Below are 18049 nucleotides of genomic sequence, written 5' to 3' on the forward strand. Positions count from 1 at the left end.
CAATTGTGAATATTGGCTTTGACTTCCTGTACCTCTGGGGTCTATTCCAAGAAATCTTTACCTGTGCCTGTATCTTGCAGGGTTTCTTTGATGCCCTCTAACAATTTGAAAGTGCCGGGTCATAGTGAGTGGATTTTTGTGTAAGATATAAGGTAGGGGTCTTGCTTCATGCTTCTGCATGGGTAATCCATTTTCCAGCACTATTTGTTGAATGGACTGTCCTTTCTTCAGGAATTTGTTTTAGCTCCTTGATCAAATATAAGTTGGCTATAGATGTTTGGATTGATTTCTGGTGTTTCCATTCTGTTCCATTGTTCTACCCATCCATTGTGATACCAGGCTGTTTTGATTATAGATCCACTGCAGTAAGTCTTGAAATCTGGTATTGTGGTGCCTCTGGCTTTGTTTTTGTTGTACAAGATTGCTTTAGCTATTTCAGGTCTCCTGTGCTTCCATATGAATTTCAGCATCATTTTTTCAAGATCTGAGAATTTCTTTGGCATTTTTATTGGTATCACACTGAATCTATAAATTGCTTTTGGGAGAATGGAAGTTTTGATGATATTGATTCTTCCAATCCATGTGCATGGAAGAATTTTCCATTTATTGGTATCCTCTTCTATTTCTTTCTTTAAGATTTTATAAATCTCTGGCCAGTGCCATGGCTCAATAGGCTAATCTTCCACCGGCGGTGCCAGCACACCAAGTTCTAGTCCCAGTCGGAGCACCGGATTCTGTCCTGGTTGCCTGTCTTCCAGGGCAGCTCTCTGTTATGGCCCAGGAGTGCAGTGGAGGATTACCCAAGTGTTTTGGCCCTGCACCCAAATGGGAGACCAGGAGAAGCACCTGGCTCCTGGCTTCGGAACAGCACAATGTGCCAGCTGCAGCACGCCAGCTGCAACGGCCATTGGAGGGTGAACCAACTGCAAAAAGGAAGACCTTTCTCTCTGTCTCTCTCTCTCACTGTCCACTCTGCCTTTTCAAAAAAATAGATTTTATAATTTTCATTGTAGAGATCTTTGATGTCCTTTGTTAATTTTATTCAAAGGTACTTGATTTTTTTGTAGCTCTTGTGAATGGGATAGATCATATAATTTATTTCTCAGCCATGGCATTGCCTGTGTATACAAAGGTTGTTGCTTTTTGTGCATTGACTTTATATCCTGCTACTTTGCCAAACTCTTCTATGAGCTCCAATAGTCTCTTAACAGAGTTCTTTGGATCCCCTAAATAAAGAGTCATATCATCCGCAAAGAGGGATAATTGTACTTCTTCCTTTGCAATTTGTATCCCTTTAATTTCTTTTTCTTGACTAATGGCTGTGGATAAAACTTCCAGAACTATATGGAATAGCAGTGGTGAGAGTGGGCATCCCTGTCTGGTACCAGATCTCAGTGGAAATGCTTCCAACTTTTCCCCATTCAATAAGGTTCTGTCCGTGTGTTTTTCATAAATTGTTTTGATTGTGTTGAGGAATGTTTGTTCCACACCCAATTTGCTTAGAGTTTTCATCATGAAAACTTTAGGTAAGTTTTCATCATGAAATGGTGTTGTGTTTTATCAAATGCTTTCTCTACATCTATTGAGATAATCATATGTTTTTTCTTCTGCAGTTTGTTAATGTGGTGTATCACATTGATTGATTTGCGGAAGTTGAACCATCCCATTTTTGTATTGTAAGTCAAATAATGATTCTTTCTTTTTACAATAACCAGTCTGTTGTCCATTTTCTTAGAACCATTGACCTTGTATTTTAAGTTGCTTCTAGATTCTGTCTAGACACACATGGCATATGCCTTTTCTGATACTGGCTCATTTCTTTAAGTATCATGGATGCCAGTTGCATCAATGTTGTTGCAAAAGAGAGGATTCTTTTTTTTTCTACTACTGATAAACATTCTTAGAGTATACATGCCAGGATTTCTTTTTCCGGTCATCAGTTGATGGATATCTGGGTTGATTCCATATCTTAGCTATTTTGAATTGAGCTGCAATGAACTTGGGGGTACAGATGACCCCTTTTCATGCTGATTTCATTTAGTTTGGGTAACTTTCTAGGAGTCAGTTGTCTTGGTCTCATGGCAGATCTATTTTCTTTCTCAGAAATTTCCATACTGTATTCCACAATGACTGCATCAGTTTACATTCTCATCAACTGTGGATTAGGCTACCTTTTTTCCTGAGTCCTCTCCAGAATAGGTTGTTAGTTGATTTCTGTATGAGAGCCATTCTGATGGCTAAGGTGAAACCTGATGGTGGTTTTGATTTCATTTCCCTGATGGCTAGTAGTCCTGAGAATTTTGTAAGTGACTTTGGCCTTTTCAGTTTCTTCTTTTTGAAAAATGCATGATGAAGGTGTTTCCCATTACTTAACCGGATGTTTAGTTTTTTTGTTGTTGAATTCCTTTCACTCTTACAGGGTTCTTGCTATAGAACAGCCGGGACTTGAGCCTACGAAATGTGGGATGCTAGCACTTAAGGTGGAAACTTAACATACTACACCACAGCCCAGCTCCAGTTTCCATTATTCTTTTTTTATTTCTTTTATTTATTTATTTTTTGACAGGCAGAGTTGACAGTGAGAGAGACAGAGAGAAAGGTCTTCCTTTTGCCATTGGTTCACCCTCCAATGGCTTCTGTGGCCAGCGTGCTGCAGCCGGCTCACCGCACTGATCCAAATCCAGGAGCCAGGTGCTTATCCTGGTCTCCCATGGGGTGCAGGGCCCAAGCACTTGGGCCATCCTCCACTGCACTCCTGGACCATAGCAGAGAGCTGGCCTGGAAGAGGGGCAACCGGGAGAGAATCTGGTGCCCCGACTGGGACTAGAACCCAGTGTGCCAGTGCTGCAAGGCAGAGCATTAGCCTATTGAACCACAGCGCTGGCCTGCATTATTCTTAAAGATAAGTGGAAAAGCACCAGATCACGCAAATTCTAATCATCTTTTGATAGCCTTTACCCCAATAGAGGCTTCTTAAATTAAATGTCCCCATCCTCTCTAGTACAGTTATCAGTTTTTCATAGAATTACTTCTTTCTCCCCAAAACCTACATCAGTGTCTTCAGCAGCTATAGTCTGAGAAACACTTTAGTAGGAGTTATCATAACTTTATGTGGCTGTCTCAACATAGCAACACTTCCTGAGTCATACTCAATTGTGTATGAATAGCCATTAGCATGTGTGTCTTCTAATATCCAAGTCAATTGGTCTCTGAGTCTTTGCATTTTACAATTGTGTGGGTATGTGTGTGTGTGTAAAGGCAAGGTCACTGGAATTGAAATTCTATATTTTTGCGTGTAAAAACTAATTCCCAAGTTAATGTGCCAATGATATCTGATTATAATTCTATCATCCATAGCTAGATCATAAGTTTATGTATTTTCTGAGTAGCATATTCCATGCTGACTTACCTTTCATGAGTTGTCTGTTGTATGATAGGCTTCTTTATTTCATTAAAATGAAACACATTGACATTTAGCTCTAAATTCAATGTGAAATTGGCCTGTTTTCAGTTATTGTTCCATAGTGTCCTTAAGGCAAATAAATCTAAGCACTTGTAAAGGAGAAAGGAAAACCAACTGTAATCCCATTGCTCAGAGGCAGTCTTTCAGACTTCCTGTACACACACATGTTTATTTCTGCAGGGCCATCTGCTGTTCCCATGGAGATCGCTTCCATTACATGGATGTTTCAGTTCACCCAGTCTTGACTTGGAGCTGTCTACTGCTATTATGCCCAGGTCTCCCTTCCTTTCAGTCAGGTCAATACCGACCACAACACTAGAGGGAGCCTGAGGCCAAGGATGGATTTGAACATTCCTGCAAGAATGCAGTGATGCAACTGAGGTGATTTGTGGTGGGTATAGGGCTCTTTCTTGTAGAATCTCTCAAGTCAGCTCCTCCAGAGTAACACCTGAAATTCGCAGAGAGCCACACATCAGCCATAATGAATACCCCCACATCGATCTGCAGCCAAAGTCAGGAGGCTCAGCACTGTGAGCACAAGTTTCTCATGAGAGGACAGAGGCAGGAACCATGTCCTGTACAGGAATATGGGTCATGTGTCACAAGGAATGAGAAAAGGCCCCAACCCACCTTGCTCTTTTGGTGCAGAATATGAGGTTTTGGGTCTTTATGTGTGCGACCCCCAAGGGCCGAGCTGCAGAGGAGCAAAGTGTGTTCCTGACACTGACCCCTGTTGGCTCCTCACTGCTCTGCAGCTCAACAGGCCCTTCCAGGCTCTGTGCCAGGTTGTGAGACCTGGAGAGGAGCTGAATTGGTGATTCTGGGGGTTCTCCTGGGGAATTGTGAGGAGGGAGAGTCCTTCTGGTTTCTTCCCCACTGTTTTGGTGAAACTTCGTAATCCTGTAATGTAAAATAATTCTAATGCACCTGTATCCCTTGGGCCAGGAATTTACATCTTACTTGAACAGTATATTACGGAAGTTTTAAATTATGGAATAGGAAGTCTTACCTCACTGAGATGCCAACTTTTTAAGAGGAGGGTAATTTTGTTTGTTTGCTTGTTTCTGCAACCCTCAGAATCACCTTGAACACTTACTGAAACAGGGAGACTGCTGGGATGCACTCTGTGATGCCTTATCTGGTAGACCTGGGGGTGCTGTGGCATTCAGCTCCACATGCGGTGACTAGGAGCCTCTCCCAATTCTGCTTCCTTGTGTTTTGGATTTCCCTTATTCCTCATTAAATAAAAATGCAAGTTTATTGATCTGAAATTCCATTCTCTTTCTTCTCAAATAAAGCATGAGAGTTTCTACAACAAAACATCAAGGTCTTTCAAATAGTATCATTCTGATTAGTTTGCTGAATTTGCTTGAGAAGAAAATCCCAGAAAGAAGGGAAGTGGATTGTTAACACTTGTCCATTTTTGCATGAACCAGCAACAAAGGTCAAGAGCCATCCAAATAGGAAAAGATTTGTGTGTAGGTCACCATCAAGCTGGGGCAAATTAATGTGGAATCCCAGATAAACACTGAGTCTGAAGAAGAACATGAAATCATTCAACATGGGATCATCCCATGATCAGGAGAAACCAACATGGTTCTTCAGTGGAGGAAAAGACCGTGATAAGAACACAGGTACTTCACAGGTGAAAAATCATTCAATAAGGACCCTATAAAGCAGCCTTATTAGACACATGGAAGAAAAATAGACCATTGTTGATGACAGCAGAATAAAACAACATTGAATTTAAAATAACTGCTTTAGACTCTAAACTCCCAACTGTTAGATTTCCCAGCATCAGAATATCTCTTACTACTGATTACCTGTTCAAAGAGATAAAGGATGGAATTACGTAATGTATCCGCATGCAAACTGTCTGCAAAAGCCTGTTTGGCAAAGATCATATATAGTTTTATAAAGAAGAGGAGGTGGAGGATGAGGATGAGGAGATGAAGAGGGCAGAGGGATTAGAGAAACACTAGAAACTGACAAAGGAGAAGAGGAAGAATAGAGACATGAGAAAATATTTTTTTCTTTTTTAAAATATTAATATATTAATTTATTTATTTATGAAAGAGTTTCACAGAGAGGGGAGAGGCAGAGAGAGAGAGAGACAGAGAGAGAGAGTTCTTCCATCCAATGGTTCACTCGCCAGTTGGCTGTAATGGCCGGACCTGCACCAATCTGAAGCCAGGATCCAAGAGCTTCTTCCAGGTCTCCCATGCAGTTGCAGGGAACCAAGGACTTGGGCCATGTGCTGCTTTCCCAGGCCATAGCTGAGAGCTAGATCAGAAGTGGAGGAGCTGGATTTCAAACCACTGCCCTAATGGGATGCCAGCACTTCAGGCCAGGGTGTTAGCCCACTGCACCACAGCGCCAGCCCCAGAAAATATATTTTTCTTAGAAGGAGGATTTTCAACGTATCTCACCCAGAAAACAACATAGGTAATAAAAAGATGCTTGAAAAATCAAGTGCACAATTGGATTTGTTGGAAACACATAAAACCCTGTACCCAAAAGATGCCTCTGTCTGGCACACAGTGGGCATGAACAAGCCATCAACATGAAGTAGACAGTTCATCATGACTGAATACACGGGACACTTGAAATATAAGGGGCATCTGCCTTCCCTCCTTGAGGAAGTTTTCTGTCAGTGCCTGTAGAAATGTGTGGTGTTTTTTCTTGGCCTGCAAGTCTATCTGCATGCAGGTCTCCAGGAAAGATTCAGAGAATAAGACCTATTTGGTGTTAGAACTGCTACCAATAGTCATTATTTATATGAACATACTTTTCAGATTTCCATAGAAAAATAGATAGCAGCCACCTTGTTGGGATTGAAAGGGAATCCCCTGGCACATTTCTAACTCTACTGTTTGGGACAAGTCCGTTTGAGCATGTGCAAAACTATACATTTCATCCCTCTCTTATTCCCACTCATATTTAACAGAGATCACTTTTCAGTTAAATGTAAACACCTAAGAATAATTGTGTGTTAATTAAATAGTTCAACCAATGGTATTAAGTAGAACAAAAATAATAATAGCAATAAAACGGTATGCTGTTCCTCAAAAGTTAGGACAAGGGCTGATCAAGCCACTGTTTCTCACAGTGTCCATTTCACTTCACCAGCTTTCCTTTTTTGTGCTAGGTTAGTTATCCCCCATCAGGGAGAACATATGATATGTGTCCCTTTGTGACTGGCTCATTTCACTCAGCATGATGTTTTTCAGATTCCTGCATTTTGTTGCAAATGACTGAATTTCATTTTTTTTTACTGCTGTATAGTATTGTATAGAGTTCAAATCCCCTAATTTCTTTATCCAGTCTGCTGTTGATGGAAATGGAAAGCCAAGACACTCTGGCAAAACAAAAAAGACCTAAATGAAAGATCACTGTGAGTGAGAACCCAGTGGAAAGAACAGGAGATCAAAGAAGGAGGTACCTTTTTCTGAAGGGAGGAGAGAACTTCCACTTTGACCATGGCCTTGTCTAAATAAGATTGGAGTTGGCAAATTCACAAGGCTTCCATAGCCTTGGCAACTCATGACAGGAGCCTAGGGTGATTACTGATGCCATAAACAAGAGTGTCAATTGTTAAGTCAAAAACAGGAATCACTGTGCACTTACTCCCCATGTAGGATCTCTGTCCTTAATGTGTTTTACTATGTGAATTAATGGTATAACTAGTACTCAAACAGTACTTTACACTTTGTATTTCTGTGTGGGTGCAAACTGTTGAAAACTACTCAATATATACTAAATTGATCTGTATATAAAGATAATTGAAAATGAATCTTGATGTGAATGGGATGGGAGAGAGAGCAGGAGATGGGAGGGAAGTTGCGGGGTGGGGGGGAGCCACTGTGATCCAAAAGTTATAATTTGGAAATTTATATCTATTAAATAAAAGTTTAAAAAAAAGAAAAAATAGATCGCAGCCATTAAACTTCACTAGGTGGCATGCTTTTGATCTATAGTATTTGACATCCCCCCAATAAATGATTCCGACATCTTCTAAATGTTCTACATTTTCATGATTCTCCTTCCTTTAAGCTTTAAACTTGAGTTAGTTTCCTGATTTGGGATGGAAGCTGATGCTCAGGTTTGATAAGGAGGAAGCTTGAGTTATAAATGCCAAGTCTTGCACTCCACCATTCTCCACACTTAGATATCCTGCCTCTGCTGGCCCCTTAGCCTTCAGGTGAGGTAATCAATCCCATGACCTTGTGCAGAGTCATGTTCATGTTGATGCTGTTTTGGGAATCATTTAACTGTGTGCCAATATAAATAACCATTTTTGGTCATGAGTAGAACATGTGCAAAAACCAAGACTGATTTCTATTTCATTAAATTTGCTTTCCCTTGAAAATCAGTTTCTTTTCCTCATGGTTCATGGGATTTAGACAAAATATTCCATAGCCTTTCTGCCATTTGCTAAAAATACAAAATGCAAGGACTTGGGAGAGCCAGCTGTTGACACAAATGAAATTAACCTGCATTCTTCCCCATTTCATTGTTGTGTTAGTTACCTAGAGTTTCCACATAACAACATACCATGACTTTGTGACTTAACAACAGGAATTTATTTTTTTAGAATTGCTGAGGCTGGGAAGACCAGGATCAAGATACATGAGGTTGGAGTCTGTGAAAGACACATTTCCTGCCTCAAGGAGAGACATTTTTCCTTTCCTATTCTTACTATCTTCACCAGTTAGAGAGATGTAACAATCTCTCTGCACAATCTCATATTGAAAATTTCTAAGAAAGTAGTTAGGTAAGTCATAAAAAATTGTACTTACCTCCCAGAAACCACATCAAATATGATCATACTAAAGAGCAGTATCTCAGCCAATGCATATTTGCACAGAACATTCATTCTATAGTGGTTATCACATTGGAGTTGATAATAATCATGGTTGGAGACATTTCCCTAAGAATCCCTATGCCCTTCTTGCATGTTTCAATCCTAGATAGAATAGTGCTCTTGGTGCCCTTCTCTTTAGCATCTGTCCATAATGTATTCTCTCCCCTCTGCAGACTGTGTTTCCACCTTTAAAAGGAGGTGGCAGAATACTTTGTTTTTCCCCATTTGTAGGGCTTGGGTCTGAGTGAGCAATCACTCTACACCTTACCCTATCATCTAGACCCTCCACCACTGCCAGAGGTCAAACCAATCCCCTTAGGATAACAATGCAGTCTATTTGCATGAGTTCATTTCTAAGAGGAACAGAGAAGTGTTCTTTCCACAGCATCTTGAGACTGTTTCCATCAAGTGTACAATTCCTAATGTCCCTATAGAAACTGGTATGTATACCTCATGCACTATTCAATAAATTAAAAATGTTATGACCAAAATTAAAAAGAAAAGCAACAGGGATGGAGAGGAAGCGAGGGAGGGAGGGAGGAAGTGAGAAGTATCATATTAGAATTTTATCTATAAACTATATTAAATCTGTTCTCTTTATATTAATAAAAATAAAGAGTAAAATTAAAACAATTCAGGGGAGGCTGAGTCAAATTTGATGAAATGAATCTTGGCCAGGGCAGAAGGCAGGGTTCCCTAGGGTGCTGGAGAGGGCAGTTGTCTCTCATCATAGCCACGGTGAACCTCCTGCTCTTCTTGTCCTCTGATTTTCTCTGTCCCCAGCTCAGGGGCCCGAGGTGCCTGGGCCAGTGTTTCTCTCCGGACCCATGTGCTGGATGCCCTATCCATGCCTGAAGTGCATAGATTTGAAGCTACACAAGGTCCTCCTGTTCACACCAAGTTATCCAATAGCTAGACGCCTTTATGGGCCTGTGAGAATGCCTTACCTTATAATTCAGATAAGGAAACAGAAGGATTTTTTGACAGGGAGGATGTTTCCATGTGCAGAATTAATATATTTGTCTTTAGTTCAATACTTTTGTGAAGTGAAATTTCCAATTTGTCTTTATTGGAGAAAGATGTCTACCTAAGTGTAAATGCCTCAGTTCCACAAAATCATCACATCACCCTGATCTTATGCTTTCTATTTCTTCATGTAAATATGAAGACATGACAAGTGGGATCATTTGACCTTGACTCCTCCTAGCTCATTTTCCTTGTGTTACAAAATACCGTAAATATTTTATATAAAAATGTTCATAATTATATCTTATACCTATTATTATTTTACTCTGTAGGGCTAGCATAATTTTAGTTTCTCACCAATTTTTGGGTGTTTCTAAGTTTTCTAATTGCATTCCTAGTTTATGGTACTGCAATTAGCAGTACTATAATTAGGTATTTTATATGAGAAGCAGAGAGACAGAGAAGGAGATCACCCATCTGCTGGTTCACTCCCCAAATTGCCAACACAGTGAGATCTGGGCCAGGCCAAATGAGGGAACCAGAAATTCCATCCAGGTCTCCCATGGGCATGGGTGGCAGGCAACCAAATGTTTGAGCCAACACCTACTGCCTCCCAGCGTGTGCCTTGGAAGGAAACTAGATACTGAAGTAGAGCAAACTGAAACCAAGACACTCCAATTTGGGATGTGGGTATCTCAATATTGTCCTAATTGCTTTGATAAACACCTGCTCCAGTAGAAAGATCTTTGATAGAAGATCGATTATAACAAAGAGATCTACAGTATATTTTGAAAACTAATGAATTGATAAGATGGAAACTAGCTGAGTACATTGCTATTTATATTTAGTTTTACTTTATTTTACATGGATAAATTAGAATTTTATATTTTTAGAGAGTAAAATTGACCACACTGCGGAGAACAATTAAGTCAAGTTAATTAATCTGCAACAATTTTCACTGTTTGCAGTCAGAGTTATCTATATTGTAAAGCAGTTAGAGGAATATAGTCTAAGAACCCCCTAGCCCTGGCCCTGGCCCTGGCCCTGACCCAGGGAAATATCCTGTTTCAAAAACTATACAGAAGAGAATTACCACTTCATGTTTACTTTTTTAAAAGATTTTATTTATCGGAAAGGCAGAGTTACAGAGAGGCAGAGGCAGAGAGAGAAAGAGATCTTCCATCTGCTGCCTCACTCCCAAAATGGCTACAATGGTCAAAGCTGGTCTGATCTGAAGCCAAGATCCTGGAGCTTCCTCCAGGTCTCCCACATGTGTGCAGCAGCTGAAGGACTTGGGCCATCCTCCACTGTTATCCCACACCATAGCAGAAAGCCAGATCCGAAGTGGACCCGCCGGGACTTGAACCGGCACCGTATGTGACGCTGGCACTGCAGATGGCTGCTTTACCTGTTATGTCATAGTTTCACCCCCTCATGTTTACTTTTTTTTTTTTTTTTGACAAACAGAGTGGACAGTGAGAGAGGGAGACAGAGAGAAATGTCTTCCTTTTCCATTGGTTCAACCCCCAGTTGTCGCTGCGGCCGGTGCACTGCAACTGGAGTAATGCACTGATCCGAAGCCAGGAGCCAGGTGCTTCTCCTGGTCTCCCACATGGGTGCAGTGCCCAAGGACTTGGGCCATCCTCCACTGCCTTCCCAGGCCACAGCAGAGAGATGGACTGGAAGAGGAGCAATCGGGACAGAATCCAGCACCCCAACCGGGACTAAAACCTGGTGTGCTAGCGCCGCAGTTGGAGGATTAGCCTATTGAGCCATGGCGCCGGCACTCATGTTTACTTTTAAAAGAGGGATTTATTCCTCGTTATCCATGTACAAATTGTTTCTCATTGTTTATATTAGTATTTTTTATGGATAGATAGGTATAGATAGGTTGAACATATGTATACCTCATGTCTTCATATATTATTTGATTTCTTGTTCTTTTTATCTTAATTTTAACTTGTTATTTCCCTTTTAAAGAACTTTGTGCAATGTTATTATGAAGTTTCTGCTTATCTTAAATATTGTTGAGTGTGGGATCTTTACAATAGAAACAAACATGAACTTTAAAGAAGAGTAAAATGTAAAAATCTTGTGTCCTCTACTTTCTGCCTTTTTTTTTATTTTCAGGTAGTTTATTTAACGAATATAATTTTCCAAAGTACAGCTTACGGATTAAAATGGCTCCCCCCCATTACGTCCCTCCACAAACAACCCTCCCCTTTCCCACTCCTCTCCCCTTCCATTCACATCAAGATGCATTTTCAATTCTCTTTATATACAGAAGATCAGTTTAGCATACATTAAGTAAAGATTTCAACAGTTTGCTCCCACACAGAAACATAAAGTGAAAAATACTGTTTGAGTACTAGTTATAGCATTAAATCTCAATGTACAGTACACTAAGGACAAAGATCCTACATGAGGAGTAAGTGCACAATGACTCCTGCTGTTGACTTAACAAATTGACACTCTTGTTTATGGCATCAGTAATCACCCTAGGCTCTGGTCATGAGCTGCCAAGGCTATGGAAGCCCCCTGAGTTCACCGACTCTGATCATATTTAGAGAAGGCCATGGTCAAAGTGGAAGTTCTCTCCTCCCTTCAGAGAAAGGTACCTCCTTCTATGATGACCCATTCTTACCAATGGGATCTCACTCGCAGAGATCTTTCATTTAGGTTCTTTTTTTTTTCCCCCCAGAGTGTCTTGGCTTTCCATGCCTGAAATACTCTCATGGGCTTTTCAGCCAGATCCACATGCCTTAAGGGCTGATTCTGAGGCCAGAGTGCTGTTTAGGACATCTGCCATTCTATGGGTCTGCTGTGTTTCTCACTTCCCATGTTGGATCGTTCTCTCCCTTTTTTATTCTATCACCTAGTATTTTCAGACACTATTCTTGTTTATGTGATCCCTTTGGTCCTTAGTCCTATCATTATGATCAATTGTGAACAGAAATTGATCACTTGGACTAGTGAGATGGCATTGGCACATGCCACCTTGATAGGATTGAATTGGAATCCCCTGGTATGTTTCTAACTCTACCATTTGAGGTAAGTCAGCTTGAGCATGTCCCAAATTGCACATCTCTTCCCTCTGTTATTCCCACTCTTATATTTAACAGCAATCACTTTTCAGTTAAGTTTCAGAACTTAAGAATAACTGTGTATTGATTACAGTATTCAACCAAAAGTATTAAGTAGAACAAAAAAAAAATACTAAGAGGGATAACATATTAAGTTGTTCCTCAACAGGGCTATGCTGATCAAGTCACCGTTTCTCCTAGTGTTCATTTCACTTTAACAGGTTTCCTTTTTGGTGCTCAGTTAGTTGTCACCGACTAGGGAGAACATATGATATTTGTCCCTTTGGGATTGGCTTATTTCACTCAGCATAATGTTTTCCAAATTCCTAACAGGGATCACTTTTCAGTTAAATTTAAACACCTAAGAATAATTGTGTGTTAATTACAGAGTTCAACCCATGGTACTAGAACAAAAAAAGTACTAAAATGGATAAAGTATTACATTGTACATCAACCGTCAGGACAAGAGCTGATCAAGTCACTGTTTCTCATAGTGCCCATTTCACTTCAACAAGTTTCCCCTTTGGTAATCAGTTAGTTGTCGCTGATCAGGGAGAACATATGATATTTGTCCATTTGGGACTGGCTTAATTCACTCAGCATGATGTTTTCCAGATTCTTCCATCTTGTTGCAAATGACCGGGTTTCATTGTTTTTGACTGCTATATAGTATTCTATAGAGTACATGTCCCATAATTTCTTTATCCAGTCTACTGTTGGTGGGCATTTGGGTTGGTTTCAGGTCTTAGCTCTTGTGAATTGAGCTGCAATAAACATTAATGTTCAGACAGCATTTTTGTTTGTCAATTTAATTTCCTTTGGGTAAATTCCAAGGAGTGGGATGGCTGGGTTGTATGGTAGGGTTATCTTCAGGTTTCTGAGGAATCTCCAGACTGACTTCCATAGTGGCTTGACCAGTTTGCATTCCCACCAACAGTGGGCTAGTGTCCCTTTTTCCCCACATCCTCGCCAGCATCTGTTGTTGGTAGATTTCTGAATGTGAGCCATTCTCACCGGGGTGAGGTGAAACCTCATTGTGGTTTTGATTTGCATTTCCCTGATTGCTAGTGACCTTGAACATTTTTTCATGTGCCTGTTGGCCATTTGGATTTCCTCTTTTGAAAAATGTCTATTGAGGTCCTTGGCCCATCTCTTAAGTGGGTTGTTTGTTTTGTTTTTGTGGAGTTTCTTGATCTCTTTGTAGATTCTGATTATTAACCCTTTATCTGTTGCATAGCTTGCAAATATTTTTTCCCATTCTGTCAGTTGTCTCTTCACTCTCCTGACTGTTTCTTTTGCAGTACGGAAACTTCTCAATTTGATGCAATCCCAAATGTTAATTTTGGCTTTTACTACCTGTGCTTCTGGGGTGTTTTCCAAGAAGTCATTTCCGGTACCTATATCTTGCAGGGTTTTCTGGAACCATTGCCAATCTGTTTAAAATGTTGCACATAAGAAGTCGGTGCAGTTGTTTTCTTCCCCTTGGAAAGTTGTATTCTCCCCTTATGATTATTCTGAATAATATTTACTAATTTTCTGAGCTCTTTAAAATTTGAGTCAGTAAAATAAATGGTATTAAAGTAAAAAGAAATGGAATTATACCCCTAAACCTGCAGGCATTTAATGTACTCACCTCAGAATATAAAGAAATATAGAAATAGACCACATAAAAGCAAAGATGCAGTTAAAGGCAAACACCAAACTGAAAACTTCAGAAATGATGTATTTGGAAAAGAATCTTACAAAATTTCAGGCCACAGCAGTCAATGAATTGGATTTGAGGCCAGTCATAATTGGAGCCTTTTCCCTAAGGACTCCTGTGCCCTGTATGCAGGTTGGAGTCAGACCTATCAGCATGTTCTGGTTTTGGTTTTCACCATTGAAGAGATCAACAGGAGCCCACATCTTCTACCCAACGTGTCTCTGGGATATGATATCTTCAGTGTCCTACACAGTAATCGAAGGATGTTACAGACTCCCTTCCTTTGGTTCTCAGGGATGGTTGAGAGCATCCCGAATTACACTTAGGGAAGAGAGAGCAGTTCTGCAGCGGTACTGACAGGGACAACGTGGGCAACTTCTGCCCAAATTGGGACACTGCTGGGACTCTACAAGTTTCCACAGGTGAGTGGGGTGTCATGAGGAGAGAGAGCTGTTTTTGGTTGATGCCAACCTCTGGTGCTTCGAAGGGTGAGAGGAGGAGACTGGATTTAAGCATCTGTTAAAGTACATAATCTCAAAGGGCAAATACTCAGTAAAGTGGTGGAAAAGCCATATTTTCTTTTTGAAATACAGGAAGAGAGAGAGAGAGAGAGAGAGAGAGAGAGAGAGAGAGAAGACAGAGTTTTTTCCTGGAACTATTATATTGTTAATTTTTCCCTAGAATATTCTAAAGCAGTGAGGATGACTAGAAAAAGAAAAGATTAGTTAAATGAAAGTTGAAAAAATAAATGTATCAATGGAATCTGAAAAAAAGAAAGTATTTGTGAACATAACGGTTAATCTTTAAATTAAAAAAAATCATACAATATAACCAGTTATTGCCAATGAAAGAATTCTATTGCATTTTGATCATGTAACTTTAGTTCAGTTATAAATGTTAATAAAAACCAATATGTCTCCCCCCAAAAAAGAAAAATAAAAATAAATGATTGATTGTTTTTTTCCTATGACCAGTTTTTTTTCTTACTTTTATTTAACAATAGGACACATACCATTCTATAAGTCTGCTGTGTATTCTGCTTCAAGTGTTGCATCGTTCTCTCCTTTTTAATTCTATCAGTTAGTATTAGCAGACACTAGTCCTGTTTATGTGATCCCTTTGACTCTTAATCCTATCATTATGATGAATTGTGAACTGAAACTGATCACTTGGACTAGTGAGATGGCATTGGTACATGCCACCTTGATGGGATTGCATTGGAATCCTCTGGCACATTTCTAACTCTACCATTTGGGGCAAGTCTGATTGAGCATGCCCCAAATTGTACATCTCCTCCCTCTCTTATTCCCACACTTCTATTTAACAGGGATCACGTTTCAGTTAAATTTAAACACCTAAGAATAATTGTTAATTAAAGAGTTATGACCAGCTTTTTAAAGAGGCTTATTTATTTACTTGCAAGTCAGAGTTAAACAGAGAGGGGAGAGACAGGGAATGAGAGAGAGAGAGGGAGAAAGAGAAATTCTTTAATCCAATGCTTCACTCCCCAATTGGCTGCAATGGCTAGAGCTTCACTGATCTGAAGCCAGGAGACAGGAGCTTCTTCTGATCTCCCATGTGAGTGCAGGGGCCCAAGGACTTGGGCCATCTTCTGCTGCTTTCCTGGGCCATAGCAGAAAGCTGGATTGGAAGTGGAGCAGCCAAGTCTTGAACCAGCACCCATATGTGTTGGCACTTCAGGCCAGTGCATTAACCCGCTGCACCACAGCTCCAGCCCCCTCTGACCATCTTTTGATTAACGCCTGTCAGAACTGAGATTATGATTTTTGGAAAGCCTGTTCCTCATGTTGCTTCATATTTTATTTTCCCTTTGGCTAACTTTCGGCCCTTTTGATCCTATTCTGAGTGACAATGGCAATTTTCCTCACTTCTATCAGATGGCTCCCAAGGAAATGACTCTGGTGCATGGCATGGTGTCTCTGATGCTTCATTTTGGTTGGACATGGGTGGGGCTGGCCATCTCAGATGATGAGAAAGGTATGCAATTTCTCTCAGAATTGAGAGCCGAGATGGACAGGAATGGAGTTTGTGTAGCCTTTTTGAAAATTATCCCTGTTACTGTGTTGCTGTATTACTCAAGAACCTCATTGTATCACTGGCAGATCATGAAATCATCAGCAAATGTTGTTATTATTTTTGGTGACAATGAATCTTTTTTAGGCCTGACCTTTGGAAAGAGGGAACATATAATGATGTGGAAAGTGTGGCTCACCACCTCACAATGGGATATCACCACTGGGAGGAGACATTGCCTACTTGACTCATTCCATGGGCACTCATTTTCTCACATCACCATGGTGAAATTTCTGGTTTCACAGATTTTATCCGAACAGCCAATCCATCCAGATACCCGGAGGACCCTTTCCTTGCTGACCTGTGGTTGCCATATTTTAATTGCTCAATTTCTAAACTTGACTGTAAAGCTTTGGAGAACTGTCCACCCAGTGCATCCTTGGAATGATTGCTTTGGCACCATTTTGACATGACCATGACAGAAGAGAGTTACAATATATACAATGCTGTGTATGCTGTGGCTCATGCCATACATGAGATGATTCTTCAACGAGTAGAAATGTCACCAGGAGGAAATGGAAAAGGACTGGTGTTTTCTCCTTGGTAGGTAATGGCTCTGCCATTGGATGTTACATACTGTCACTTGTTGCCAAGATGTTTTAAGCAAACCAGATCATTTATAATCCTTCTCCAAAAGCATTGGGGAATATGACTGTATGTATTGCCCAGGACATAAATGTAGACTTGGTCTAAGTGATTGTCAAGAGCATGGAGCCAAGTGGGCAAGCAGAAAGGCATTGTGAATTTGACTGATGCTTTGTTTTATGTAAGGCCTCAACAGCCTGCCCTTCTACTGCTTTCTATAGAAGAAATCTAGAGGTTTCCTGTGAAGTTCTTTTAAAAATTTTTCAGAGAACGGATTTCAAATATTTCATAGAGTTCTGAAAAGATAACCGTACTTTCCTCCCAACAGGAAGAGGATTAGTTCTTTAAGTTGATAAAAGATGTCGAGCCTTATCATATAATGTAACTAAGCAGAAATCAGTCACTGATAACCTCGCTTTGCAGATTGATGTCCTGGATACTTCAGTAGGAAAAGGGTGTGGGTTTGACTCAACAGCTGAGATTCGTCTGAGCAGTCAGCCTCCTTACTGTGTAGGTGTGCATGTTTGGGAGTTTTCTGTTGATTCTTACTGATATTTTAGAAACATTATGATTAGTTTTCTGTGGCCTTTCATTTCTGTGACTCCCTTGTGTGCCTGTAATACGTTGACATCTTCAGCAAGGCATTTCAAATGATAAGAGACTTTCAGTAATTTAGGCTTTGTGTCTGAACCCTGGGATGCCCTTTATCATCAGATGATGCATCTCTTTTAGCTGCAACCTTTTCTGAAGAACCTCCAGTTTAACAATCCTGCTGGTGACACAGTGAATTTCAATCAGGGACACAAATTGAGTGGAGAGTATGACATTCTCAACTATTGGAATTTCCCAGATGGTGTTGGAATTAAGGTGAAAGTAGGGAAGTTTTCTCCATATGCTCCACATGGTCAACACCTGTCTTTATATGAAAATTTGATAGACTGGGCACAAAAATTGAACAGGTGTAATAATAATTCTTTGCACTACTCAAAAATAGCCAATCTTAAAAAAAAAGATTTACTGGGGCCAGTGTTGTGGCATAGTGGGTAAAACTGCCATCTGTAGTGCCAAGCATCCCATATGGGTGCTGGTTCGAGTCCCAGCTGCTCCACTTCTGATCCAGCTCTCCGTTATGGCCTGGGGAAGCAGTAGAAGATGTCCCAAGTCCTTGGACCCCTGCACCCATGTGGGAGACTGGGAAGAAGCTCCTGGCTCCTGGCTTTGGATCAGCCTAGCTCCAGCCATTGCACCATCTGGGGAGTTAACCAGTGGATGGAAGACCTGTCTCTGCCTCT

The 18049-nt window shown here is 40.5% G+C and overlaps 1 pseudogene; it reads left to right on the forward strand.

Annotated features, from left to right (window-relative positions):
- Window positions 1–5024: 5024 nt before the first annotated feature.
- The window catches only part of LOC127486338 (vomeronasal type-2 receptor 116-like), a 104061-nt pseudogene continuing 91036 nt past the window's right edge, over window positions 5025–18049 (forward strand).

Source organism: Oryctolagus cuniculus, chromosome 16, assembly GCF_051225735.1.
Source record: "Oryctolagus cuniculus isolate XC-2025 breed Fujian yellow rabbit chromosome 16, ASM5122573v1, whole genome shotgun sequence".
NCBI lineage: Eukaryota > Metazoa > Chordata > Mammalia > Lagomorpha > Leporidae > Oryctolagus > Oryctolagus cuniculus.